The following is a 27,777-nucleotide window of genomic DNA, read 5'->3' as shown; positions in this document are numbered from 1 at the left end:
ATGATTTTTTTTTTCCGGACACCACACAAGAGACTCAAAATGAGGGAAAGGGAATATATTACAATGAATGTACAAATAAATACTACAATACATTATATACAGTCTTAATTATCTCTACCATGACATAAGTATTTACAATGGATCAAATCTCTTTTCTCCTCCAAATAAAAGTACAGGAGGGAAGAAGGAAAGATCCCTTCTTCAGAGCAGCAATGTCTCTAAGGCAGCAGGTTCTCTTGTTCTCATGCAGCAGCATCTGTATCTGGATCTCTACCAGCACACACGAGGGGTATCCACCAAGCCCCTCGGCCACTCGTCTCCAAACGAGGGTCTTCAAGACACAAGGGGGTCTCCTTTCACCCCTCTTGTCTCTCCTTCAACTCCAAAGGTCTCACCCGTGGACTGCCAGCAGGGACAAAACTTGCTTCACCATGACCATATCACGAAGTGCAGGGGCATCTTCATGAAAGTCCCTTCCTCAGGGGGTTCACTCCTGAGTCAGAACATCTTGGGCAGCTTTCATTTGAAAGCCTTTGCCTCAAGAGTTCTACCAGAGCTCCTGTGCTCTTTCTCAGGCTGCTAGGCTTGGCAGCAGCAGCGAGGGGGGCCAAGGTCACCCCCTCTGCATTCCGTCTGGCCATCCCAGTCCAGCTTCAGGATGCCTGAGCTTCTCAGCTCCTCTCTCTCCGGTGCTGCAGCACTCCAAGACTCCTCTCCTTAAATAGGAGTCCATCTCCCTCCTCCTAGGAGGGGTCTCAGAGGGGTTTGGGGTTTTATCTCTCCTGGCTCCCTGCCACCGCTCCGGCCAGTGTTGTTCTGCCACTGCTTCTGCTGCTAACTCACAGTGGAGAGAAACTCCCAGCTCATAGCTACAGATACATAGTCCAGCTTAACACTGTTCCAAGTCCCTGCAGCCCCAGCCGGGGGCTGGGGTGCCAGAGGGGGGCTCCTACTCTCACTCCTCGTGGCTTTACAACATGGCCACTTCTCCACAACAACTACAACAACTACCTTCTCTTCTGTTCTGAGTATGATATGTTTATATTTTGCAGAAGTGCTCATTGGGTAAAACTTCAAAACTTCAAGAGTCACCACCACCAATGGTTTTACCATTTTATAACTGCAGGGGGAAACTGTTTCCCCCCACCACAGATGCCAAGCCATCCTATCGGGTAACTAACACACTCTAAAGTATAATGGTAGTAATAATGTCTAATGGTTGTAAACTTATTGGTTTATAATAGGATTTTGGTTTGAACATTCACCTGTGAAATGTACCTTCAGAGGGAAAGCAAGCCCTTGCTTACAAGAAAAATGCCCTAGCTATGAGACAAAAGCAAGACTTGTACCAGAGCCCAGAATCTATCACTACTGTGTCAAACATCTCTTCTGTGGGCTCTTAAGAGTATGCTTCTTGTAAGAATTGGGAAAAAATCCCGGAAGTTTTATGTTCTTTTTGCATAGTGTTTGCATGACCAGGAATGGTTGAGCATATCCTCATATCTCATTGTTTCAAGTTTGATGTCTAGATTATGTTTCTGAGAACTAGAAATGCTGGTTTGGGATTCCTTCTTTTGTCCCTCCTCATAGTTTTTAATTATCTATGTACCTTTAAGATTTTCTAGACAGTTTGAAGGGAATTTTGCCAAAATGCTTTTGCTTTAAATTTGTATTAATATATCCTTCAGGTGAAAAGGCCTTGTCAAGATTCAGAGTAATTACTTCCTCACTTTCCAGAAATAAACCCATTTGCATTGATATTCTTCAGGTCTTTATTTATCAAGAAGGTATCGTTTTCAGATATCCCTTGTCCTATCACTATCTGCCCATTTAAAAAATCTCTCTCTATCTTTCTTCCTCTAAGAAGATGCAGTGAGATTTCCCTGGAGCCTTCTCTTTTCCAGGCTAAACAATCCAAGCTCTCTCAGTCTGTCTTCATAGGAGAGGTGCTGCAGCCCTCTGACCATCTTTGTGGCCTCCCCTGGCCCACTTCAACAGGTCAATGTCTTTCCTGTGCTAAGGAATCCATGAGGGTAGAGTAGAGAGGGGGAATCACCTCCTTCAACCTGTTGGTCAACCTCTTTTGATGCAGCCCAAGGTGCAGTTGGCCTTCTGGGCTGTTGGCAGTTGGCCTTCACTGGCTGGCTCATCTCGAGATTTTTGTCCACCAGCAGCCCCAAGTCCTTCTCTGCAGGATTGCTCTCAATGAGTTCTCCCAAGCTGTACTCAGAGTTGCCCTGACCCACCTGCATCACCTTGCATGTGGACTTGTCAAACCTCACGATGTTCTTGTGGGTCCACTTCTCTAGTTTGTTGAGGTCCCTTTGGATGGCATCCTGTCCTTCAGGTGTGTGACCTGCTCAGCTTCGTGTAATCTGCAGACTTGCTAAGGGTGGACTCAATCCCACTGTCTATGTCATTGATGAAGATATTTAAGAGCACTGGTCCCAACACAGAGTTCTGAGGGACACCACTGTTCACTGGCCTCCACCTGGACATAGAGCCATTGACCACAACTCTCTGACCATGTCCATCCAGCCAGTTCCTTATCTACTAAACTGTCCACCCTTAAAATACATATCTCTCCAATTTAGAGATAAGGATGTTGTGTGGGACAGTGTTGAAGTCCTTACAGAAGTCTACGTATTGACTGACATTGGTCAGTCACGTCTTCAGGTCATGTCTCCACTTATCCCCCTAATACAACGTAATTGCTTAACATAGAGGATTTAACTTCCTTTTTCAGCCCTTTTGAAGAGTAAAGAAAGTTAAGTATAAGGGCATCTAGCTCTTAGGAATTAAAGAGTGTCTGGTAACACTTATTTTAGGACTGAAGTATTAAGGAGGCATTCCTGGTATATGTGTACCCGGGAAAATTGTCTTAACATATAAGAAAGATATTAAGTTCTTAGAGAATGTCCAAAGGAGGGCAACAAAAATGGTGAAGGGCCTTGAGGGGAAGCCATATGAGGAGTGGCTACAGTCGCTTGGTCTGTTCAGCCTGGAGGACACTGAGGGGGCACCTCATTGCAGTTACAACTTCCTTGTGAGGGGGTGAGCAGGGGCAGGCACTGATCTCTTCTAGTGGCAGGACCTGAGGTAATGGCCTAAAGTTGTGTCAGAGGAGGTTTAGGTTGGATATTACAAAAAGATTCTTCACTCAGAGGGTGGTTGGGTGCTGGAAGAGGCTCCCCAGGGCAGTGGTCACAGCCCCAAGCCTGACAGAGTTCAAGAAGCATTTGGACAATACTCCTGGGTACATGATGTGACTCTTGGGGATGGTCTTGTGCAGGGCTAAGAGTTGGAGTCGATGCTCCTTGTGGTTCCCTTCCACCTCAGCATATTCTGGGATTTTGGGATTCTGGGATTTGGTGATTCAGTGATTCTGTGAACATATAGCTTAATAATTTGTTTCCTGTCTCTCAGATATAAGCATAACTGCTTGACCTTCCAGAAAGGCACAGGACATTTCAAAGCAACCTTAACAAAGTAAATTTGGAAAAGCTGTGCCGTAACAGTGTATTCTAATATAATGGTTCACTTTTGGTCTCTACAGGGAATCTGTGGCACCAGTTCAACATAGCGTTTAAACGTATACAAATGACAAGCATGATTTACTGCTCACAGGCATCTCTGGAAGCCTTTTCAGAGGACTTTTAGATCAGGGCAGTCTAACAGACCCTGCTGTTTTGTCGATTAAGCCTAGAAGATACTACTGAAAATATTCTCCTGAAGGAACTTTCAATAATCTTCAGTCTAATTAGAATTTTTTCCTTCAATCTAATTAGAATTATTTAATTCCCTCTCATTTTTGTGGATTTTCTTCTTTGTTTATTATTAAATATTCACAATATTCATCAACCCGACCACAGAAAAGTTCTGTCAGCACAAAAGTTGGAGTTTTTTTCTCCCTAAATGTTGTTAAAGCTATTTATACTCTTGTTACCTATTTATAGAAGAGACCATTTGTACTTTAGGGGTAGCATTTGCCTTCTGAAGAATCCTTAATCTATGTGAGTTTAATAGGACCTCACAGGATTGCCTCAGCTATTGAGGCACCAAAACACTGCAGACTGTTTTGGTACTGGCATAATTCTCTAGCTAAGACAGATAAATGAAATCTAGTAAGAATTGCACCTGCTGTACTAGCAAACCATTGTGAACTCAAGATGTGTGTGAGTCAGAAAGGGAATATGTGTTCAAATTGGTAAACTGTGGCAAAGTTGCTCATCATGCTGTTATGATTAATTTGCTGGGAGAGCAAGAACTAGACAGTTTTTGCATCATGAAGAGGAAAACAATTAAGCAGTTGCAGTATTGGACAGAAAATACCATGTGATGGGCTGCATTAATGAGCTGTTTTCCTCCAGATATGCATAGCTTTTCTCAATAGTTTACAATGAACACAATTTTCTGCTTTAAATATTCTTCAGACCTGTTTTGCATATGACAATCTATCATTCCCACACATTATTAAGTCATGAAAAATACTAATTAAAAAAAATTTTATTTTTTAAAGCAGAGCACAGCTACATCAGCTGTAGATATTGGTTTGATTTCAAATCCAGAAACCACAATAAAGGCTGCTTTCCTTACATCAGATGTGATGATTAATATGTGGTAGACTTGGGCTCCAGATTTTTACAGCTCTGTTAATTGATCATGAGCCAGAGCCTGGGGCTGTATAATTAAGTTAGCTGAGAAATTAATGCAGGAAATGGCTTCTAGATTTGATTGGTTTAAAATCTATGAATACACTTATTTAATACTTTTGAATTAAACTTGGTGCCAAAAAAATTATGTTAACTGTGTCTGCAGTTTCATAACTTCAGGGCAGTATTCTTTTTCTGCCTTTGAAATCAGTGGTGTCTGCACAAAATAGAATCATCTTAGACAATCCAGTAAAAGGTCTCTCTGGCATTGGTTAGAGATGCTGGATTTTCTGTGTCTTTGGTCTGACGCATACAGACACAGACATTAAACTAACTGGGATCTAGGGATGGAATACCCTTACTTACAGTTCAACAGTGGGTCTCTGTGCCTGTGCAAAAGCCCTCTGAGGCAAATCAAACCTCATGTGGTTGCCACATATACCTACCCACTATAGGACAACAGGAAGAGTGATTCTGTTCTTCTGTTCATCTGAATCTTATGTATTGTGCCTATAGTATGAGAAAGAAGGTATGCTCTTACTGCCTTGTTTTCTGAGATTGAATGGCATCTCCAAACAAGATTAGAAATGCTATAAAAAAAATCCTTGAAAAGTGGGTAAGAAACGAGTCAATGCTCTTTAGTTCTGAGTTCATGCAGTGACTTCCCATAACTCAGGAATAAATGCAGTCAGCAACTATACTGAAGTCATTATAATTAAAGTCAGTGCAGTCAATCAAGATTAAACTGCAGATGAGCAATCAAGTTTAGGCTTAGTGAATAGGTGAAGATACCAAGTGTTCTGAGAAAAGTTTTGTTTTCCTTTAAATCTGTAATTAATGTGCACTAGTTTAAGTCACATGCTATATCGATTATTCTGTCTTGGGTTGAATTTTTAATTTGATACGATGTAAAATGACTGCTACTGAGCAGGCTGTAGGTCTTCATAGGATTATTTTATGGCTGCTTTTCCTTGCAGAAGTGAGGGAAAGTGGGAAGTGGCATTATAAAGTCAAGGGAGAAGAAAAAACATGATGAACAAAATGAAATGAAAAAAGAAGTGGCTCTCTCAGGACTTTGTTGCACTTTAATTGTATTTAGACTTGTCAAAGGAAAGAACCTTAATCAAGGGACCTTTAATAATTCTGTATGTGGGGTATTTTTAAATATTTTCTTTGGAAAAAGGCAAGGCAATATAAAAAACCCAGTACCAAAAATGCATCAGACATCAATAATAAATAAACCAAGACAGAACATAATTGGGGTGAAAGGTTATGGTTGTATAATTAAAGTTGTTATCCTAAGGTGATGTCCTAACATTACTAGCGCTGCCAAGAGGCAAGTCTCTTTTCAAATTTTTAAAAACAAGCTACTGTGAATGGAGAAAAAGTCTTTCACTGCTATGTTTACTTTATTTGGGAGCTGCAGGAGTGCTAGACCAGAACTGAGTTGTCTTACCTTCCTCACAGTTTTTGTTCACTGTACGGTGGAGCAAAGTGAGACCTCAATATGTATATTGATATTTGTATATCAATATGTATATTGATATGCTTTAGGATGCATATCATCCTAAAGCAGCAGCAGATGATCAAATTAGTAAAAGAAAATAGTGTTGCTCTGGGAATTTAACAGTTTTAATGTTAGCACTGAATAGGAACTACAAGCTTCCACATTCTAAAATTCCTATCTGGCATTTTAAGAGTGGAGCATGGTAAAAGAAACTTAATTAACATTTTAATCAGGATAGACTGTTCTGAAAAGAGGCCTTTTCTAATATTATTCTACAACCTCATTTCTGACAGCATGAGTTATCAATTCAAATCTTAACAATTTTAGAGATTCAACCAACAAAATCAATATTTGTTTCAAGAAAGCATTCCTAATTTTTAACTCCTATATATGCATACTTAAAATAAATATGACTTCTTCTAGATGTACTTTTTTCTGTAGTCAACAGAATTAAAGAGAGAAACTTTAGAAAACAGAGAAATCTAGCCAACATTTCAGACATGACAGGTAAAGTTATAGAGATGAATAGTATTTAGGGAGGAGGTGAGAAGTTTATAGAACAAAGCATTATTTTACTACCTTCTCATCTATTTTAGTCTCTTGCAAGTTCTTCTTTTGACTGATACACTCATTACTTCCTTTCTGGAAGGAAGCTGAGGTTTCCCTCTTTGCCATCACAAACGTTGGTAATAATGAACTAAACAAGTATAAGGATAAGGGCTTGTTTTCTTCCATTGGTGTTGGCTGAAAAAATTGCAACTGGGACAGTTTCTTTTTCTTCTCATGTGATGTGTTGTCATTTACATCTTTATGAAAAGCACCACCAGTGTCATTATGTTTAAATAACATTTACCCTGTATTTTGCTCTGTTGCAAATTCTGTGAAATGCGCTATTTGTGGGAATCTGTGACAGCACCTTATCCAAAGGTATATGGTTTTAAGAAAATAAGCACTGCGAACACACTAGGACTTACGTACAAAGGATCCTATTCTGTGGCTTTTATACAGCCATAGCTTCTATCTGGCCTTGTATGAAATTTTCAGTGTTGGCTCCAAAAAATTCTATTTTCCATTATGCGGCTGTGCCAGTAAAGTCAACACTGGGGGCTTTGGGTCAGCTTTTATTGTGTCCCACACAATTGCACATTATGTTGTCTACAGGATCATTTTTAGACGCCTTTCTTCACAGTGGGAGATAAAATTATATGTAAAATTCTGATGGTCAAATAAAGGTGAGATCTGAACTGTGACAGTGATATTTATTGAGTATCATCCAATTAAATTTTCCTGAACATGCCTCTTTTACCTGTCTGAAACTTGTTTCTGGGCAGAAATTGTCAGAAATAGATATTTCTGTGGGGAATGCAGGCTAGATCTAACACCTCTGCTGTGTCTGAGCTCACAGGCATCCAGTGCATACACAGAAAATATCATGTACAAATCCAACACTCTACACAGCACTGGGTTAAGTATTTCTGTGCAAAAAGTCCTGAGTAGAATATTTCCAGGACTTCTTGGCAGAGGTAGGGCAGCATCCTAATGTCATCTGAATTCTATAGGTTTTCTGTGTCTTTCTTAGGAGTATAGGTCTGTAGTAAGCTTTGCATCTTACTCACTGAGCTAAATATTCAAAAAATACAATGATGGAGCATATATCCAAACAAATCTATAAATTTTCAAAGGTTGTGAGGAAAAAATTCTGTGAAACTGAATTCTGAGTTCTCAGCATAGAGCAATAAAATGTAGGCGCTGAGGCTTTTCGCCTTTTTCACCAAACTGCACCCTTGGTGGGACAGATAGATAGTTCTAAACCTCTGAGGTTACAACTTATGACATTCCCAGACCTTTGGAGAAATTACTTTGGGTCCAATGGGAGTTGCTGTAATATTGCTCCATGTCATGCAAGGAAATCTCTGCAGGCAGGTGAAAGGCAATGCAACAGCCAGTTTCCAGCTCCTCATTTGTACCTGACACACAGTGCAGAATGCAGAAGGTCTGCTGTTTTTTGATAGTTCTGAAGGGGGATGCAGAAAGATGACAGTGAAACTAAAGTTCCTCACCTATTAAAGGCAGAAGTGAAATTTTTCTAGGAAGAGTTATGTGTTCTCCTTCTCCCCCTTAGACATGTCTGAATTTTAAGCCAATCTCATTGGTGTGCACACTGCCAATCACGTTAGTGAGGATGACTATCATGAAAGAGGTATAGTGTTGTAGGTCTGGCAGATTAAGGGGAAACAAGGCAATGCCTGAATTGAGCAAAGGCAGTTAATAAAGTTTTAACAATTATTTTGAGTAAGCATTTAATTGCAATGCTGAACAAAAAAAACCATAAGACATTCCTGTAGGCAAGGTGAAAACTTGCCCTTCTTCTGTCTATCCTAATGCATTCATTATAACAACAACTCTGATGAGTTCTCTTCTACAACATCTGTACTCTGGGGAGTTCACAGAAGTATTAATAACATGGATACCAAAGACTCATCCTACTGCCTCCAGTACTGGTCACTGTTCCTTTCAGGAGTATTAGTGACAGCACCACTTAAAAGCACAGAGCCTTGGTGACAAAGCTCCTGTTCAATTTGATGCATGAGAATTGTACTTTCTGCATTACTGCAGACAATGGAATCATTAACTCACTATCAATCACCAGCTCGTAGCACAGCTCACTCTCTAACAAGAAGCTATTGGGCATAAGTTATAAATAGCAGACATAAGTCAAGCCCCTTGACCAGTTGTAATTGCAAAAGAAGGACTGTGAACTGTATTAGGGCTTCTGCCCGGGCTTTCCAGAGCACACCAGTGTGCACATGGAAATGCAGCCAGGGATGTTCTATTATTTTATTAGAAGGCTCTGTGGGATGGATCTAGAACTAGGTCCCTTCTTCTTTCCCAAGTAATCATTCTAGATGTTTTGAGTATCTCAAAAGTTTGAGGCAGCTTTTTCTGTTATAACAAAATAGATAAAGTTATTTTGACTTTTTTAAGTATTGGGAAACCTGATTCTCTCTGTTGTTTCGTTGCCTATGCAGGGAGAGTATCACAGAGAGTGAATGTATGTGGATAGGGAATAGTATACCAAGAACTAAGTTGACAGGGAAGCAAATAAGTTTACATTGTTGTGAATCCCAAGAGTATTAAACCTAGATAAACCTTCACATATGTGGGTTTTAATTATTAGGGGGGTTTTATTTCTATATTTGCAGTTTAATTCTACAAGAGCTGTTAAATAGGTGGATTCATATAATACTCTTCTCACTTTACTGATTCTCTTCCATGGGAAGCAAATGGAAATTATTTTAATTGCCTTTCTTAGAGGGAATGAGATCACAAACAAGCTGCAATCTCCTCTTATAGTTCTTTTTGTTACCTGGCATGAAGAGTTAGTATAAGCTTTAAAAAGTAGGCATTTCTGGCATAAAAGTGGGGTGCTCAAGGTCTGTGATTCTTCAATGACTTCCACTGACAGCTTTATCAAAATTAAATTGCCCACTCTTCTATTCTGTCTTAGAAATCCTGAGAGAAGATAGCAATGAAATAGCTCACTGTTTTCAGCTGAAATGTACTCCATCCCTTATGCAAAAGGATTTGCTGTAGAAAAGGAATGTAATTTATACCTTCCTGTGACAGCCTTTGTAACTTTGACCCGGAAAGTAGAAAAGAACCCAGGCATACTTGTTGAAGGTTGCTATAAATAGATTTAAATGCAGAGGCTTATCTTAAGCTTAACAATAAGTTGTCTTTACAGTGCTAACAAACTAGACCACACAGCTTTGTTTTGATTTTTACTTGAAGTACAGACCTGTGTGGTCTGGATGGATGATATCAATTGCATTTGAAAGCCTGATAAAATGGAAGGCAGATGATTTATCTAGTTAATACCAACCTCTCAATAAAAGCCACAGTCATTAGTAAACCTTGGCATATATATATCACTCTTATGAATGCATTGTAAATGCCTTTTTTAAATGCATGCATTTTCCTTACTTTCAGGAGCTTTTTTCACAGTGGTTGAGAGCAGTGGATTACAGTGATTTTTCTGCAATTTACTGTGAGACATTGCAACTGAAGTGTGCTTTCCAGATAGTGATGCATTAATCAGTCTTGCCTACTCACACACATACACACACACTTCCACATGCTGCTTCTGTCAATGACTGAAAAACTTACTGGCTGAGAAAGTATTATATTAAAATAAATGAGAACTCTTGTTTAAATCTCTGGTGCCTTGAAAAAAAGTGCCTTCAAAGGTCTAAAACCGCTCCATAATTTCAGGTAATCATGCATTGCCTCTACTGTTGTAGGCTACTGTAAGTGAATATTTTAACACTTGAGATGCTACAGTGTATGACTCCTTTAAAGTTGTTGTTCCCTAGATACTATATTTTACAAACATTATATTTTGTATGAAGAATAAGCAATACAAGAAAATCCTTATCACTGAGCATGGTTTCCTTGTGCAGCAGAAAACCATTTGAAACTGGTTGGAAAGGAAAGCTGAAGCATGAGTGTAGTGAGGGAATCCACAGGGACATTAATATGCCCATATTTAGTGAGAAACATTCTCTTAAAGTCTCCCAGTTGGCTACATGTACATGGACATATTCATAGGTATTTCTGAATAATAGACAGTAAAAAGTTTTCCCGCATTTTCTAAAGGAATATAAAGTTCTGATGAAGTAAAAAATTACTATAGGGAAAAAAAATATTTTTGTATTTCTCTATTGTGTTTATTTCTCCTAATTTATGCAATTTTGTGACAAATTATGCCTTCTAAATATGTAATTTTGGTGTTAAAACATGGAATTATTCTATTTGACACTTCTGAACTTTCATTCCACACTGGTGATTGCTTTATTTTGGTTCAAATAGGAGTGGGAAGGACAAGGGAAAGAAGTTGTTGCAATTTTGTAGGATTTAGAAATTTAATTTTGTCCAGAGGTATGTTGGACAATCATTTTGGGAGGCAAAAAGAGGGAATTTCAGGAATGAAACTTGGAAAAAGCTTGTGTCATTTATTGTAGAGGGAATTTATTGTGTGTGGGAGTAATTTGCAGCTGACATTGCTTAGCATTTCTGAGGCATCAGACTGAAATTCCAGGTGTGTGAAAAACAGTAATATAATAGTTTCAGAAAATTAAATTTTAGAAGAAAAGATGTTACAATTAATCCTTGCATTTAGTCTTGGGAATATGAGCCTTAGTGTAGGTCAGAAGTCAAGTGTTTAAAACAACTGCTGCATGAAGATGTAAAATCTCATTATTGCTATATATGAACATTTGGTACATGTATCACTTGAATCTGCTAAAACCAGGTCACAGGGTAGTGAATTCACTACTGCTGTATGTTGATTCTGTCATGACAAACTGAGAATTACTGCAGAACCATAACTCAAGCTTTCTTTGCTGAGATGATGTGATTCAAGGAATAGGCAGGAATCTAAGTAGTTCCCATTCCTCAACTGAGTGTGTTTCACAATTCTCTGTAGAGGACAGCCACATCTTGTTATTTTAGAAAGCCAGTAAGCATTATTTTGCTTATATTGCAATTAGACTGTTGATATTTCCAGCAGAGCAAGGGTCAAAATTTGTGCAGTGTTTTGTGTGGTCAGAATAGGAAGATGACTGGTCAGAATAGGAAGATGACTAAACACTTTTACACTTTTCAATTTCTGGACTGTCCCAGAGATCACTTCAACTTTTCTAACTGATGACATCCTCTCACTCTGCTTACAACAGTTTCCTCTCCTCACCTGATTTCCTCTTCTGAAATTAAACTGCTTCTTTTATGGCGTCTCCACTGCCAAAGAGAATTATTGGGAATGGAAGGACTGTTCTCCTCGTCTCTGGTCTACTACTCTGTAGTACAGATCAGAGTTTCTCCAGCTAACTGTATAATTTTCATCCTGAGATTTATGCCCAGGCTGAGCTCAAGACCAGACAAGCTGTGTTTGTGGTTTGTAAAACCTCAAGGAGTTGGAGAAGGTCCATTAGAAAACAAAGGACTCCTTATATTATCTGAGCATGCCTAGTATCTGCACAGGCAATCACAACAGCTTGCACCAGTTTTTCACATTCAGACTTCAGGGTCTCCAAGGGAAATCATATGAGATGCAGGCTGTCAGAGTTTAAGAATGGTATTCCCCAATTTAATACTCCCACTAAAAAAGAAAAACCAGGAGCCACTCCCCTCTCCCTGCCCCCTCCTTTGAGAACAAAAAAAGCAGAGCTTGCCGGTTTAGATAAGAACAGCTTCTAGAAACAGTAATGACATAGGAAAATGAACAGTAGCAGCAACAGTACTAACAACAGTGTACAAAAGAGAGGGTGATTTACATGTGAAAATGCTCACCAAGCCCAGGATAATGAAAAACAATGGCTGACAGATCTTCTGCCTGCCACTCTTTTCCCTGAGTGCAAATCATGCCCACCTTCTTCTCTGAAGTGAGATCCCCTACTTCCACCCACACAGCTCCAGGTTCTCCACCTCGTGGCTACTGTGAAAAAATTAACTCTGTCCAGGACAAGGCATGCTGTGTATTTTGTGCCCATGACTGCTTTCTAAAACTGATGGAGACATCTCTCTTCTGCTTGTGGATGCATTACAGCAATGCCTTTTAACCACATCACCACAAACCAATGGTTTTACAAGGACAATGGCAGTTGTACAAATAGCAAATTATATAAGAGGATATGAAATATAAGTCCTCTCCTAAGTAAGATGCTTGCCTAACTCTCAGGAGAGGTTTTTTCCCAATTGAATTCCCATAATATTTTAAACAAGAGGGAACTGATACCTTTTTTTCAAGTATTCAACAGTATCACGTTGTTTAGTTCTGGAGATGCACTGGTTTTTTATAATGTAGTTCTTACAACTCTTACTGTAGGCTGTCTATACAAGGCTCTGCAAAACCAAATAGAAATACATAGACTTTGGTTTCAAGTGATATAACGTTATATTTCCTCCTTTTATCTTCAGCAAACTATCCAACACAAGGAGAGTGAAGTCAAGGGTATGTAAAAAAAAAGCACCCAGCAACAATAAAAATGGCAGCCAACATATAGTTTTCCTCTAAGTACTCTTCTTGTGTGATTAGTACACAAGTGTTCCTCAAGTGCCAAAACTTCCTGGCTACCACAGACTCAATCTCTTACATGAACATGGGTTATTCCTTTATCCTGAGTGGTAGATTTTACTAGATTGGTAGTAGTGATCAGTGCAGTGATCAACAAGACTCAGTCAGCAGAGGTGTTGAGGTAGCATTCTTTCCTTCCAGATAGTAGGAGGTATTAAACATCTTAAGCTGTCTTCTATACTGTTTTAACATTGGAATAGGAATGAATATCGCCCACCGCTATTAGCCTAGATGGGAAGTCTAAAGGGAGACAGAAAGAGTTTTAAGACAAAAATGTTTGCCTGTATTAATAAGGTTAAGACCTGTTTTTGCAAGAGGGAAAGTTAAAAGAAACTGCTTTCTGTACCAGCATCTCACAAACTCAGCTGCATGAGAAGCAGCTACACTGAAGTGACTTTGATACAACATAAGTTTGTTCTTTGTCAAGAGTATCCCATTATGTAGGTTCTGATGATTTTTAAAACTTGGAGTTTACATACACTTAGCACAGAGCGAGAACAAAAGGAGCCCAATCACTGATTTTACTCAGTTATTAGGGAGACTTTGAGACAGCTCATTAATGCAAGATGGACACAAAAAAGATTGCTTTTAAAGAAAGGCTTAAAATGATATTTGAATTTTATTAGTACACCTGAATCCTTCTTTAGGCTATCATGAATCATCTGTACAATGCAGTTTTTAGGTTTTAAAACTGTAACTAGAGTAAAAATTGCATTTTTTATACATTAGTTTAACATTTTTTATTTTTGAAAAAGAATATTTTATACTTAAACTATGAAAGAACAAACAAAAATCTTGTGATTTAGTTGAGTCTAAGGGACATGTAGATGATTTGACTGTGACTGTATAAAAATATAACAATATGTAGTAATATATAATAAAAATTTCTACAAGAAGATGAAATTACTATTGCATATACATTTGTATATAAATGGAAAGGAAAAAACAGACATTTTAAATTTTCAAGTCTTCATTAAAATAATGAAATGCATTATAGTGTATGATTCGAGTTCAAATACAAATAAAATTATTTCTCTTTATTATAGAGAAATTTGCTTATAACACAACAGACAGTGTATGTGAGCATTTGAAATAGATGCATTGCAGACAAATATATTGTATATGTGCATTATATATGTATATATATAAATATGAAACAACTTCTGAATAGTAATAATATGCCACTTCTAGCATTCTTAAAAGGAAAAAATTAATTTTTTGTGTAGAAAACACTTGTTACTGAAAAGCACACAATTCAAAATACTTCTTTCATAGATGCTGCTGAGAGACTGTAATCTTTTCCTTGATCCTCGGGTACCCTAATACCTAATAAAATCTAAATAGAAATACGCTACTGCCTAGTAAAGTACAAATTCAAAGAAATAAAAAAGGAAACAAGTTCCATCTACTTTAGAAGTATCAAACATGTTATCAACTGATCTAAAACTTAGGGAAGTCAATGACAATTAATTGTCATTTAATTAACTTTGATGAGTTGTTAATCGAACACCTCATTTACACTGGATTGGTGGACTCCTTTGTTTTTCAACTTAGATTCAAATATGTTAACATCTCCTGAGTCCTCCAGTAAATTTTCTCTTCTACTAAAACAACTATAATTGGTCTAGTTTCCAGGGAAGTCATGGAAAAGTAAAATTAGAATTTAAGATTTGTTTGAGAATTCTATAAACATATTTGCGAGGCCATGAATGTGTCACTAAATAAATAAACATGAAATAAATCAAAGTATTATTAAATTTTATAGAAAAGAGTGGGATACTGAATAGCAATAGAACAAAAGATCATGAAAAGCAAAGCAGAATAACATCAGTCTATTAAAGCTAATATCCTTTCAAAACCAGATTGTTATTTTCAGAGCTGAGTAGAAAGATTTTCCTGATGAGATGGAAATAAAACTGTCTATGAACATATGTTTATTTCAGTGACATTTTCTTTTGGGAAAAAGAAATAAAATGAGAAATGTTAATTTTGTTTTGTTTTGTTTATTTGTGGTTTATTTATTTTTTTAAAATGTGTATCCAAAACCACTCTGGGATGTATCTTCTGTGTAGAAAACTATATCTGATGATTCATATTGCATCAGAATGAGAGGAAAGTTGGAAATAACTGAATGTCCCATGAAATGGAATTCTACTTTTAGCCTAAATCTATCAATTTCCATGTAAGCTAGAACTTTATCATCAGGTAAACTCTAACATAGGAAGCACTCTCAAACACACTAACTTCTCTCTGGACATTTTAAAATAGAAAAAAGTGTTTTGCGTGATAGCATATTGGGGCTTAGATGTCAAGTGGTAAAGCATTTAGCAGGTGGCCTATCTGAATGGCTTTCCTGGCTGTGTCTGTTGCAGAGTAAGTGAGCCTTGTTCCTGCTGCCTTTACACTGGAAAGCCACATTATCCTTTTCCTGTGGTGCAATAACTTTTTTTATAAATAGCAGTGGATACTATGGAAACCCTAGAGGTTATTGCTTGAACTATAATTACTGTCTGGTCATTAGTAGTTATTTCATGAGGTATTGAAGAGCATGTTTGAGCACAATAAATAAAAATAAAACAAAAACCAACCAACACTGCCCAGCAACTGCAACAGACCAGATCTTTAATTCTGGGATATTTGATTGTCACCGTATTGACCCCAAAGGCCTGCATCATCAAGCACACTTCCCATTTAATTAATATAGGAACATATATAAAATGACTAGCAATTTTTCCAAGATTCTGATTCCTAACTTTGATTGCCCAGACTTGTTGCTGTTATCAAAATATTTCCATTACTGAAAGCTTACTAAAACCTTTTTCTACATGAATATTATGACAATTTACACTCTATATATGAAAGAAAATGTTTTTCTGCATTGGCCTCCATGCATGTGATCTATTTGAAACATCTGTTTTTAAATAATTAGTGAATGTTAAAATTCATTATATTAAGTTATTTCTTTAAATCAGTATTACTAATAAGGAGATGATCTTGGCAAAACAATAAAGAAAGAAGACATTTTAACTTCTATGAATTTGGGTGGTTTTTTTTTTAGTCCAATCTCTTCGTGAAGTTACAAGTGGTGAGTTCACTCAACTTCTTGTGCAAAAGTCATTGCAATCAACAGGTATCTTTCCCCTGACTTAGATGCACTTTGAATCTGTCCTATTCAACACCCTTGTGATGCAGCCAAATCATTTATATGAAAGCCAAACGAAACCACGAGATACAAAATGCTGGCTTAGTAGTATCTTTGCGTGCTTCATATGTGTGATACTGCAATACAATATGAGATGATATGTTGTAGTGGGTTGACCCAGGCCAGATGCCAGGTACCCACCAAAGCCACTCTCTCCTTCTGCAATTGGACAGAGGAGAGAAAAAAACCAGTTAAGGATTCATGAGTAGAGATAAGAGCTGGAAGAGGTCAGTGACTGATTACCTTCATGGGCAAAACAGGCTCAAAGTGAGGATATTACTTAAATTTGTTACTAACAGGAGTTATCCTGTTTAACAGGATAACAACTAAAGAGTGAGAAATAAAACAGTCTTAAGAAACACCTTTCCCCCACTCCTCCTTCTTTCCATGTTCTCCCCCCTGCCCCCCCCAGCAGGGCAGGGGGACAGTGAATAAGGGTTATGGTCAGTTGTTGTTTCTACCACTGCTCAGAGAAAGGAGTCCTTCCCCCTGCTCCCATGGGGTCCCTCCAATGGGAGACAGTCCTTGATGGACCTCTCCAGTGTGAGTCCATCCCTTGGGCAACAGTTCTTCCCAAACTGCTGTCCTGTGGGGTGTAGTCCTTCACCAATGAGCTGCTCCACTCTGGGTCCCCCACAGGGGCCACAAGTCTTACCCAGGAAAAACCTGCTCTAGCATGGACTTCCCTCTCCATGGGCTGCAGGTCTCCAGCAGACCCTGCTCCATCTTGGGCCTCCCACAGGGTCACAGCCTCCTTCATGTGTCCACCTGCTCCAGCAAGGGCTCCTCCATGGGCTGCAGGTGGGGCTCTGCACCCCGATGGTCCTCCACGGGCTGCAGGGCCTCAGCTCCGGTGCCTGGAGCACCTCCTGCCCCTCCTTCTGCACTGACCTTGGTGTCTACCTTGTTGTTCCCATGTTCTCACTCTACTCTTCCCTGGTTGGAATTCTTTCTGCACCACAACCTTCTGTTCTTGAATATGTTGTCACAGAGGAGTTACTATTGCTCCTGATGGGCTTGGCCTTGGTCAGCAGCAGGAAGTCCGTCCTGGAGCCAGCTGACATTGGCTCCATGGGACAGGGGAAGCTTCTAGCAGCTTATAACAGAAGCCACCCCTGTAACACCCCTCCTCCTGCTACCAAAACCCAGCCACAGAAACCCATTACATATGCAAATATGGATGCAAAAACCTTGAAGTGGATTATGCCAGCAATATGATATGTTTGTACCATACATATTGCATTTGTATGGTCTTTTTGGGGCAAGATTCTGGGGAGCGTTTTGCAGGGATGGCTTCTGTGAAATGAAACCAGCTTCCACCATATGGGACAGAGTCAGAATCAGTGGCAGCTGGCTCCACTGGTGGGTACTTGCCACTGGGAGCCAAAGCTGAGCCAGGCAGAAAGAGGGAGCACCTTGTGGATAATATATTTAAAGTAAGGTAAAATCCACTGCACAACAGTAGCTGGAAGAGGAGAGAGAATATGTGAGAGAAATAGCTCTGCATTCATCGAGGCCAGTAAAGGAGGATGGGGACGAGCTGCTCCAGGTCCAGGAGCAGAGGTTCCCCTATAGCCCATGTTGCCACCCATGTGAGACAGGCTGTTCCCTGCAGCCCATGGAGGTCCACGGTGGAGCACAGTTCCACCTGCAGCCCATGGAGGACCCCACATCAGAGCAAGTAGATTCCTGAAGGAGGCTGTGACCCTCTGGGAAGCCCATGCTGCAGCAGGCTCCTGGCAGGATCTTTGTGCCTTTGGAGAGAGGAGACCACTTTGGAGCAGGTTTGCTGGCAGGACTTGTGACTCCATGGGGGACTAATGCTGGAACTGTCTGTTCCTGAAGGACTGCACCCTGTGGAAGGGACACCCGCTGGAGCAGTTTACAAAGAATTGCAGCTCGTGGGAAGGACTCATATTGGAGAAGTTCATGGAGGATTGTCTCCCATGGGAGGAGACAATCACACTGGAGCAAAGGAAGAATGTAAGGAGCCCTTTCCCTGAGGAGGAAGAAGCAGAAGAGACAAAAGTGTGAAGAACTGACCAAGACCCCGATTTCCTGTCCCCCTGTGCCACTTGGGGCAAGGAGTTGTCAGTGAATTTGAGCTCAGGAAGAAGGGAAGAGTGGAGAGATGGTATTTTATAGGTGTATTATTTCTTACTATCCTACTCTGTTATTCACTGGTAATGATTAATTTCATGATTAATTCAGTGAAGTCTGATGGTAATTGGTAAGTAATCTCCCTGTCCTTATTTTGACCCATGAACTTTTTGTCATTTTTTCTCCCCTCTGTCTTGTTGGTGATAGACAGAGGGGAAAGTGATAGAGAGACTTGGTGGGCATCTGACAGCCAGATAACTCACCACAGTAGTATAACAATATTATATAACCTTTACATTGTCAGAATGTTCAGTTACTGTTCATCACTGTGTGAACAAGTGATATGTAAAATCAGTTAGATACACTATGTACTTCTATTTACACTATATCATGTTATATAGATTTTTTCTTTTATTTTTTTAATAGGCTCATCTGACTAATGTAAGAGATTCAGAAGTTCCAGTCTGCACTTGTGAAAAACTCTTTGAAGTTAAAATTTTATACTGAAAGTCAGCATGACTGCATGGATGGTAAGCACTGTAATTATGTGGTTTTCCTTCTGAGGAGAATCTCCTGAGCACTGGGGACTGCATGTGCCACTTAATGGAAGAGGAAATTCAGGAATGATCAATGGTTGAATAATCTTGTCCTTTGAGTAGAAGAGGGAACCAGAAAAAACTGTTGGAGAAAAACCGAGCCAGCATGGACATGTGATCAAAGACAGCCAGCCTGTGGTCATGACTGGGATGACTGAGTGAACAAAAATCATGAAATAGTAGAAATGGGATTTTTTGTTCATTTGGAGGTTTTGTTTTGTTTTCTGGTTTTTATTTATTTTTATTTATTTGTTTATTTTGTTTTGTTTTAAGAAGACTTTTATATCCTTTTTTGCACTTTTTCCCTATCCTAACCTTGACCTACTAAAGAGGCCATGAAGGACTATTTTCTGACAGTGAGATTGACTTCATTAAAAAAATAAATAACAAATTTTTTTCAATTCCATATTAGATTACTGTTTTATCTACATAGTCTTTTAAAACCACTTGGAAATTTTACTTTTTGTATGTGGTCTGTTTAAGTGTTGCATCTTGTCATGTTACCAGTCATTTTGTGGCTAGTCATAGTTATAAGAGACTAGGTTTTATTCTACTAATCACTCAGTTAAAAAAATTCAGAATATTTCTTCCTCTGCCAGTGAAACAGAGATACAATTTCAGTTCATATAGCAAATCTCCCTCTTTTCTCCCTAAGACTAATTTTTAAAAAAGCATGATAATTGCTCACATGGTACAGTGGAAGAATTTCATTATGGAAAAGTGTGTGGTAGTTTTCTGTTTCAGGGTTAGATTTCTGGCTAGTGTAAGTCAAGACAGTTTTAAGTTTCAAGGCACCTAATAATAATAGACTATTCATAAATCACTAGTGTGGTTTTCCCTTCTGACTTTCTAATTAAAAAGCATTTATGCGGTCAGAAGAAGGGATTTGCGAACACACATGAAGTGGCATAAATCACTGAATCACAGAGTATGCCGAGTTGCCACATAAAAGACCGTCGCCAGTCCTAAACAAACCTAATAGGCTTTTGGGAATGAAGAAAGAGTGCATAATATTTGATGTTACACTAACCATTTCATTTTTCAGTATAAGCATGGCACAGGTTTAAATTGTTGTTCTTCCAAGAAAGACAATTTTAGGATACCATATAGTTATGCAATGCATCCTCTGCAGTGTTTGTCTGTCAGTTGTACTGCTGTCTACATATCTGACTTATAAAACCTATTATGCCAAATAATAATTTTTGTATTGCTACACAACAAGTATATTTTACTTTACTACCTTTTCTTGGAATCTGTAGAACTTCTATTAGCTTAGCTTTGCTAAGACTATTAGGCACCCTTTCTTTGGGATAATGGATTTTGCCACTTTCAGGTTTGAGACATTTAAGTCTCTTCTGGAATGTGTCAACAAATGGAAAAGGAGTAATGCACCAAGAGGTACGTTACAAATGTTCTTAAGCTTGAATGGAGTTGTCTTGAGATCTTCCACAGTGAAGGACAGCTTCTGCAGGTATTGACTTATTTTGATGCAAGGCAGCTTTCTTGCCCTGTGGGCTGAGATATCGAAGAGCCACAGGAAGGGTCAAATAGAGATTGGAAGGGTGAAAAGAGGAAAGAATAAGTCTTTGTGTTTAAAATGCTTATTGACTTGGAAATGCAGTTAAAATAAAAAATAATGCAAATTAATTATGATAATTTATAGCTGAACAACTGAGTTCCTTGGAGAAGGGTAATGAGAAGTTACTGTAGATGTTTAGTTAGCAGAGCTAACTGCTTTTAAATGTCTACACAACTTAATTCCTTGAGGAGTGAGAGTGAGCTTTTTAGTCTGCCACTAGTAGTTGCAGCCAGTTTTTTGTTCTGAAAGAACAAAGAAACTGTTGGATGTTCCTCTTCCTTGACTAGTGATTGCATGCTAGGAGAGAGAAGTTTATAGGAAGTTCAAAAGGAGATAGTACTTGGATTATTTGAGAAGTACTGATGTAGAATAACCTCATCTGTGTGAAAAAAATGAATTGGTACTTCCTGGAAGGAATAAAGGTCATGGAATCTCTGTTTTTGTACAAACATGAATATACATGCTTCTGAGCACATGCACATATATGTGTCTATCACAGTAAACAGAGATAGCTACAATTATTTCTCTGTTTTATTGGAATTACTTTGTGGTGATGAGAAATAAGAAAATATCCAAACTAAAGCGGCTTCAGCAATATTAATTTTACTTTGTTGACACTTCAATGCAATGTATAGTCTTTTCTTAAATAATCCTGTATTATTCTTTCTCCTCTTCACAGGATGTCCCTATTTCAGAACTTCTACTTGTTGCCTTTTATCCTTCCTTCCCCTTCAGGGAAAGTCTCAGGCTTTTGAGTTTCTTCAAAGGTTCCAGTAGATTTTATAAGGCCTCAATTGAACATATAAATGTTTCTTGCTATGGTAACAAACCCAAAACTTAATAAAAAATCTTGGGTTTCTGCTTCAATGCTGGAAACCTTGGTACAAATTCATCAGTGAGTTTATGTTAGCATCTTGTACATTACAAATCAAGGCATAAAGTTTCAGTATTTGAGTGTGAAGTAATTGTTAATGACATGGCTAGAATAAAGGTGGGGTTCATCTTAATTTAAAAAATATAGATTATTGAAACAGAATTTGGGTTTTTATTTAGAATTAAGTTCAGTGGGGGTCCATCCAGGACTTTCTGATTTTTTTCAAATACCTCTAACCCTATGTCTTAGGCAGATATGGTGAATACTCACAGAAAGCAAATGGAGCATGTGGGATTGAAATCCCGCCTCTTCTCTTGTTACCATAATCTCAGATTTAACACAGCTTCTTGTGGTTGATGGTTTCTCAAAATGTAAGGTGTAAAATGTGAGCAACCTGTCTGTTTCTAGTAACACAATAGCTGCACATTTTCCTTTTACATGTTTAAATTACTTTATATTAAATGATAACTATAATGACACAGTAGAATAATTGAAATAGTGTATATAAAATGGGGAAATTACAAACATTTTTATTATCTTTTAAAATAATAGCATTTCAAAGAGAGGAATTAAAATATATACATAATATTAAGATAGAACTGATGACAGAAGGTCATAAATTGTCCTTGCATACTAAATGTTGTAGTCAGTCTAAATAACCTCAAATTCAAACATGGTGACAAGTTCTAAATCTCCAGCTGTGAAATAATATAGAAAAAGGATCTACACATTGAAATAATAACAAAATGCAGAATGAAATATATATGCAGCTAAATATATTTTGGTTATCTAATTAATTTATTTAGCTATAGTCCATTGAGTAGGACTACAAATTTTCCAACCAAACTTTTTTTTTACAGAAATTTAAATAAAAATTCATTTTTTTTTAATTTTACTAGCTGAATTTCTTTTGTGTTGTGAGCTCTGGAACATATCAGGAATATTATTCTTTTGTTCTTATGTTCTAGAAGTTCCTATGTTGCTAGTCTCTGAGAATGTCCCCATCATGTTTAATGTTGTCTACTCACATAAAAAACTGTTTTGACCGTCTATGAACAGAAGAGATAGTGTACACATTTTCCTCTCTCTCAGTATACTTGATAGGGTTCTCCAAATCTGCTGCTGGTTGTAGGAAGGGACTGCTACCTTTTGATCAACCTTGCTCCTTGAGGCCTCATTTGGTGACATCTTGCTTTGGTATAGTCTCTGATTGGTCAACCCCAACTCACCCACATCAGTCACAGTTTTGAAACCTTTTATAGCCTACTTAAAACTGCTATGCAGCTTGGGAGAACCCTAACTTACCCAACAGTTCCTTGTGGAGAAGCCACTCCCTGCGCTTGATTATCAGACTCATCTAGTCACACAGAGAGGCAGCTAAACAGTTGTAGATTATACTAAGCCATAGAAACCTAGATTGAGAATGCAAGGTGAAAAAAGGCTTGCAGATTAAAAAAAAAAAAAAAAAAAAAGTGGTGTTTCTTGATGCTGAGAAACTCATGCATAAACTGTGACAAAGGAGCAGAAAAGGTGTGAGAGAGGGCAGAAGACCACATCACAGGGCTAACTACAAAGTGAAACTGAGGTTAAAAGGGAGTGAAAAAAGAGCTGGAGAAAACAGGCAATCAGAAGAGAAGTCTTTCAAGAAAACCTGTTTTGAATATTCAAATGTTCCTGATTTGACCACACTTATGGTTACTCCTGTCTTTTGGGATCACATTAGTTACTGCAGCTCTTTTCTGAAGATGATTGTGCTCTTAAGACCACAGTGATGTGCACTGTGATGTATTAAACCATGAAGTAAAGGATACTGTACACTCTAAATTGAAAGAGGTTTTCAAATGAAACAGCAAAATCTCAAGACCTATGTTAACACCCCTCATTACACAAACCCAGTCAGACTGGAATTCTTCCCTTTTCTTCCTGCTGTGGTTATTAGGCATATGTTTGGGGTTATTTTTCATTCTGAGGAAATTGGCTGATTAATGTAATTTTGGTCAAGAGTTAAAGACTTTTTTGAAGAAGTCTTGCAGCTTTTCTTCAAGACATTCGTATTCTAGATCAACCTGATCCCTGAAATCTCATTTCATTCCCTATGGGCCAGCTTGCTATACTTGTGGTGACAGTACAAGAGAACTTATATTGTAGGAGTTGCCCATATTTCTAGTTAGTGGAAAAGTTTTTCAAAATGAGATAATCTGAGTAACACAAGACTGTGATAAGTATTAAAGCAGTCATGCTTTGGACTTGACAGTTTAAAAAATCAGTAGATTTAGAGCATGACAAATGCTGCCAACTATCTTAAAGTTAAATCGATGGTCTAGAAATTTGTCATTATGCAAATTATGAAAATTTTGGGTTCAATATCCGAGAAGAAGACAACATACAGATTGTTCAATACCAAACTGTTATGGAGTAGAGAAGTGAGAAAAAAAGTGAATTCATTTACAGAAGATTTATTTTTTGTGTGTAATAGGGAACGTAAAACAGTAAGAGCCCAGTTGCCTAGCTGTCACCTGCCTCCAGGGTACAATCAAACACTGCCAGTGAATCAATACCCTGGGAAACTTTTTTTTTTATATAGCTGGAGTTTAACATGAGGCTGCAAGTGCCCCAGGCGGCAGGGTCATTTGTTCCTCGGTGACTTTTCACAGTAAACAATTGTGGTCCCATGACATGACAACAGTAACTTACCAGAGATGAGTAAGAAAAGCAAAGAAAGCCCCAAATCTAGATCTCTGAAGAAGACCTCTGAGAAAATCCAATAAATCCTAAGAAACACTAGTCAAGAGTATGGCAACAGGAGCAAATGGTGCAGTAAAAGCCTATTATGTTATTCACTTGCAGCCTAGCTGATCTATTTTATAAGGAATTTCCTCAAATTTATTTTCATTAAAAACAGAGTGATATCAATTCTCACATCACCCTGTGTGCTTCAGGCAGAGATTTAACTTTTACATTGTTGCTTTGTACTCCTTTTTTCCCTTTTCTTAATACAAAGCCTAAGACGATGTGAAGGATGGATTCCAATGGGTACTGTGTTGCTAATTTATGAATTCTGTGCCTTTTAGAGATTATTTTGTTGAAATTAGTGTAAGACCTGGTGATGCAAGATAAGAAGAAAGAGCGTTAAACTGCTTATGCATTTCTTCTGAAGTTTGAAAATCCTATTTAGAGACCAACTTTAACATGATTTAAGACTTCCAGCAGTGTTCCTGGAAGCATAAATAAATAAAGCTTGAAGTTGTGAGAGTGGGTGTATCTCAGCTTCTATTTCTTTGGGGAGTGTGGAATGTAAAAGTGGAATTCAGATTTGACTGAATTTAAGGTTCTCGTGCTTGGCATTTGCTGACTGTGTGACAGCAGCATGACCACACTTTAAAAGGACATACTAAAAGAGAGAAAGAAGAATCTTTAAAAGTGTGCTGCTATGGGGTTGAGTTTGCCTCTTTAATAACCGTTAAATAACCAATAAATAATCATCCTGAGTTTTGCTGTTAAATTAAATATTTTTTTAATTTTTGTTACTTTTTTAGTAAAACAACCAAGCATCAACTTCTAGATCCTTTTGTGTTCATCTAATGGGAATTATGTATTCTGGACAGCATGCTTTGCCTGGTATCCCCAGGTATTTCTGAACAGTACTTTATGGACCAATTATATTTTACAAGTAGTAAGCAAATGGTAACTAGTGCTGAAAGGTTGGATACAAACTGCAGTATGAGAAGGTTGACCTGTTCTTCTTTAATAATTCTGTTACTTCGGAAGGGCAGGAAAGAAAACTGTTTTATCTTCCTATCCAGCAGGTACCTTTTAGAAAAATCCGCTTAAGAAATGTGGGGAAAATCTTACTGTTGAATCACTTTTTCTTTTTTTCTTTCTTATTTTTCTTCTATGTCTCTACTGGTTTCAGAAAAGTTTCAACATAAGTTAAATTTCAGGGTTTCACCTGTGGCACAATACACATGATCATAGTACAAGTGAGTCCTGAGTTCCATTGTGTCTGTTCTTAGATTGTTCATTACAATGGTTTATTTTACCCAAGGAAGAGGTTGAAGTTTTAGCCACTATTTACATTGGACACACTTCAGGAACATTTTAAACATGTATTTCATTTTAAGAATGAGAATAAAGAAGGCCCAGATGTTCGCCTCAATCCAAGATATTTTCATTAACTTCATTTTTTCCACTGAGATTTGAAAGGTTCTATTCGGTAAAACTTCAGCTAGAAGAAGTGTAAGGGTATGTACAGTGATGATATTTCAGACTAGTCTAACCTTTCAGGCATTTCAGCAAGATTATATCAATTGCAGTAACAATGGAATTTCTGAAACAGGGAAGACTTTCATTTATCCCATAACATAGACCAATCCTTAGGTTAAAGCATTTATCTTGAGGTATCACCACTTTAATGGGTATTATTGGTTGTTTTGAGCAAATAACATTTCGTTTTCCAACTATTTATGTACTTTGAAAAGTCCTCAGTCTGATACAGAAGATATCTTCAAATCCTCAAATTTTAGGGGTGTAACAAGAGTATCTTGCTGAATTCTCTTTGTGACATTTAAGAGAAAAGTAATAAAACATTGGTTTGTTTTTATAGAATTCCGAATAGAGGGACAGAAGAAGAGATGATTGGGTTCAGAGTAGACCATCTAACCAGCATTCTGTCTTGAAGAGCATGCATATCCTTCAATAAGAGTGACAGTTATGGGATATGGAGCAAGCATCCATAATTCATCCCTAATTTCCTAGTCTCTGTACATTTTCACGTCAGGAGATTTTCTGAACTTGATGCTGTTTATTTTTTTACTAACTTCCATTACATATTTTAATAGAGTTGAGGAATTAAAATTTTCATCTGTTTTAGTAGCAGACAGTGACAAAATTTTAGTAGCAAAGGGACTTCACAGGTGTCTTCTGTGAGAGGAGATCAAGAGCTGCACCCATGTCAAACAAAGCCAGTTACAGCTGGCTCCAAAACAGACCCACTGCTGCCCAAAGGTGAGCCCATCAGTGATGCTGGTGGTGCCTCTGCCATTAGCATATAACATATATATAATATGTGCAATGTTATTACTATTTAACATTTTAGAAAGAGTAAAAACTGCTGCGCAGAAGTTGTAAGAGAGAGAAGCATAATGTTTAGCTGGGATAAAGTTTGTTTCCTTCACAGTAGCATGTATAGGGTTGTGTTTTGGCTTTGTGCTGAAAACAGTATTGATAATGTAGGGATGATTTTGTTACTGCTGAGCAGGGCTTGCACAGCATCAAGGCCTTTTCTGCTCCTCACCCCAGTTGAAAATGGTCACAGCCAAGGCAGCTGACCTCAATTGACCCGAGGCATATTCCACACCATATGGAATTATGCTCAGCATAGAAAGTTGGGGGAAGGACAAGGGAGGAGGGCATATTCAGAGTGATGGCATTTTTCTTCCCAAGCTACTGTTATGTGTGTTGGAGCCCTGCTTTCCTGGGGATTTCCTGCCCATGGGAAGTAGTGAATAAACTCCTTGTTTTGCCTTGCTTGCATGTGCCGTTTATGCTTTACCTATTAAACAGTCTTTATCTCAACCCACAAGTTTTTTCCACTTTTATTCTTACAGTTCTCTCCTTTTAGACAAGGTCAGTGAAGAATGAGAGGGAAGAAGTGCTCTAGGCACCAGAGTGGAGATTCCACAGAGATCATGAATAAGATCAGTTTGTTCCTCTGTAGCCCATGGATAATCATGTCAGAACAGATATCTGCTCTGTAGCTCGTGGAGGACCTCATGCAGCAGTAGATGGATATTCCCTGAAGAACTGCAGCCCTTGAAAAGAGTCCACACCAGATTGACCCCACTCTGGATCAGGAATAGTGTGATAAAGGAGGAGCAGAGACAACGTGTTATGAAATGAGTGTAACTCCCATTCCTCATGCCCCTGTGCTGCTTGAGGGAGGGAGGAGATAGGGGAATCAAGAGTGAGGGAATGAAGGTGGGTCTGGGAACAAGGGGAGGTGAGGGTCATAGGGAGTGTCTTTACTTTTGATTTGCTTTTCATTAACGTGCTCTTTTTTTAACTGGTAATAAATTAAATTTCTCTTCCCCAAGTTGAGTCTGTTTTATCCATGATGGTAAGTGGTGATTTCTATGT

The 27,777-nt window shown here is 38.2% G+C and overlaps 1 long non-coding RNA gene across 1 annotated transcript; it reads right to left on the bottom strand.

Moving 5' to 3' along the window:
* Positions 1–9,563: 9,563 nt before the first annotated feature.
* On the bottom strand, positions 9,564–17,698 carry LOC127466972 (uncharacterized). The gene is made up of 3 exons (XR_007902916.1): positions 17,149–17,698; positions 12,953–13,059; positions 9,564–9,672 (listed from the first exon to the last, which is right to left on the bottom strand). It is a non-coding gene; the product is annotated as an uncharacterized LOC127466972 (long non-coding RNA).
* Between the last annotated feature and the right edge of the window lie 10,079 nt (positions 17,699–27,777).

Source organism: Manacus candei, unplaced genomic scaffold, assembly GCF_025592945.1.
Source record: "Manacus candei isolate 608988 ecotype Guabito, Panama unplaced genomic scaffold, ASM2559294v1 h1tg000011l, whole genome shotgun sequence".
NCBI lineage: Eukaryota > Metazoa > Chordata > Aves > Passeriformes > Pipridae > Manacus > Manacus candei.
Note: the sequence above shows the minus strand (reverse complement) of the source record. Positions and strands in the feature narration are given on the sequence as shown.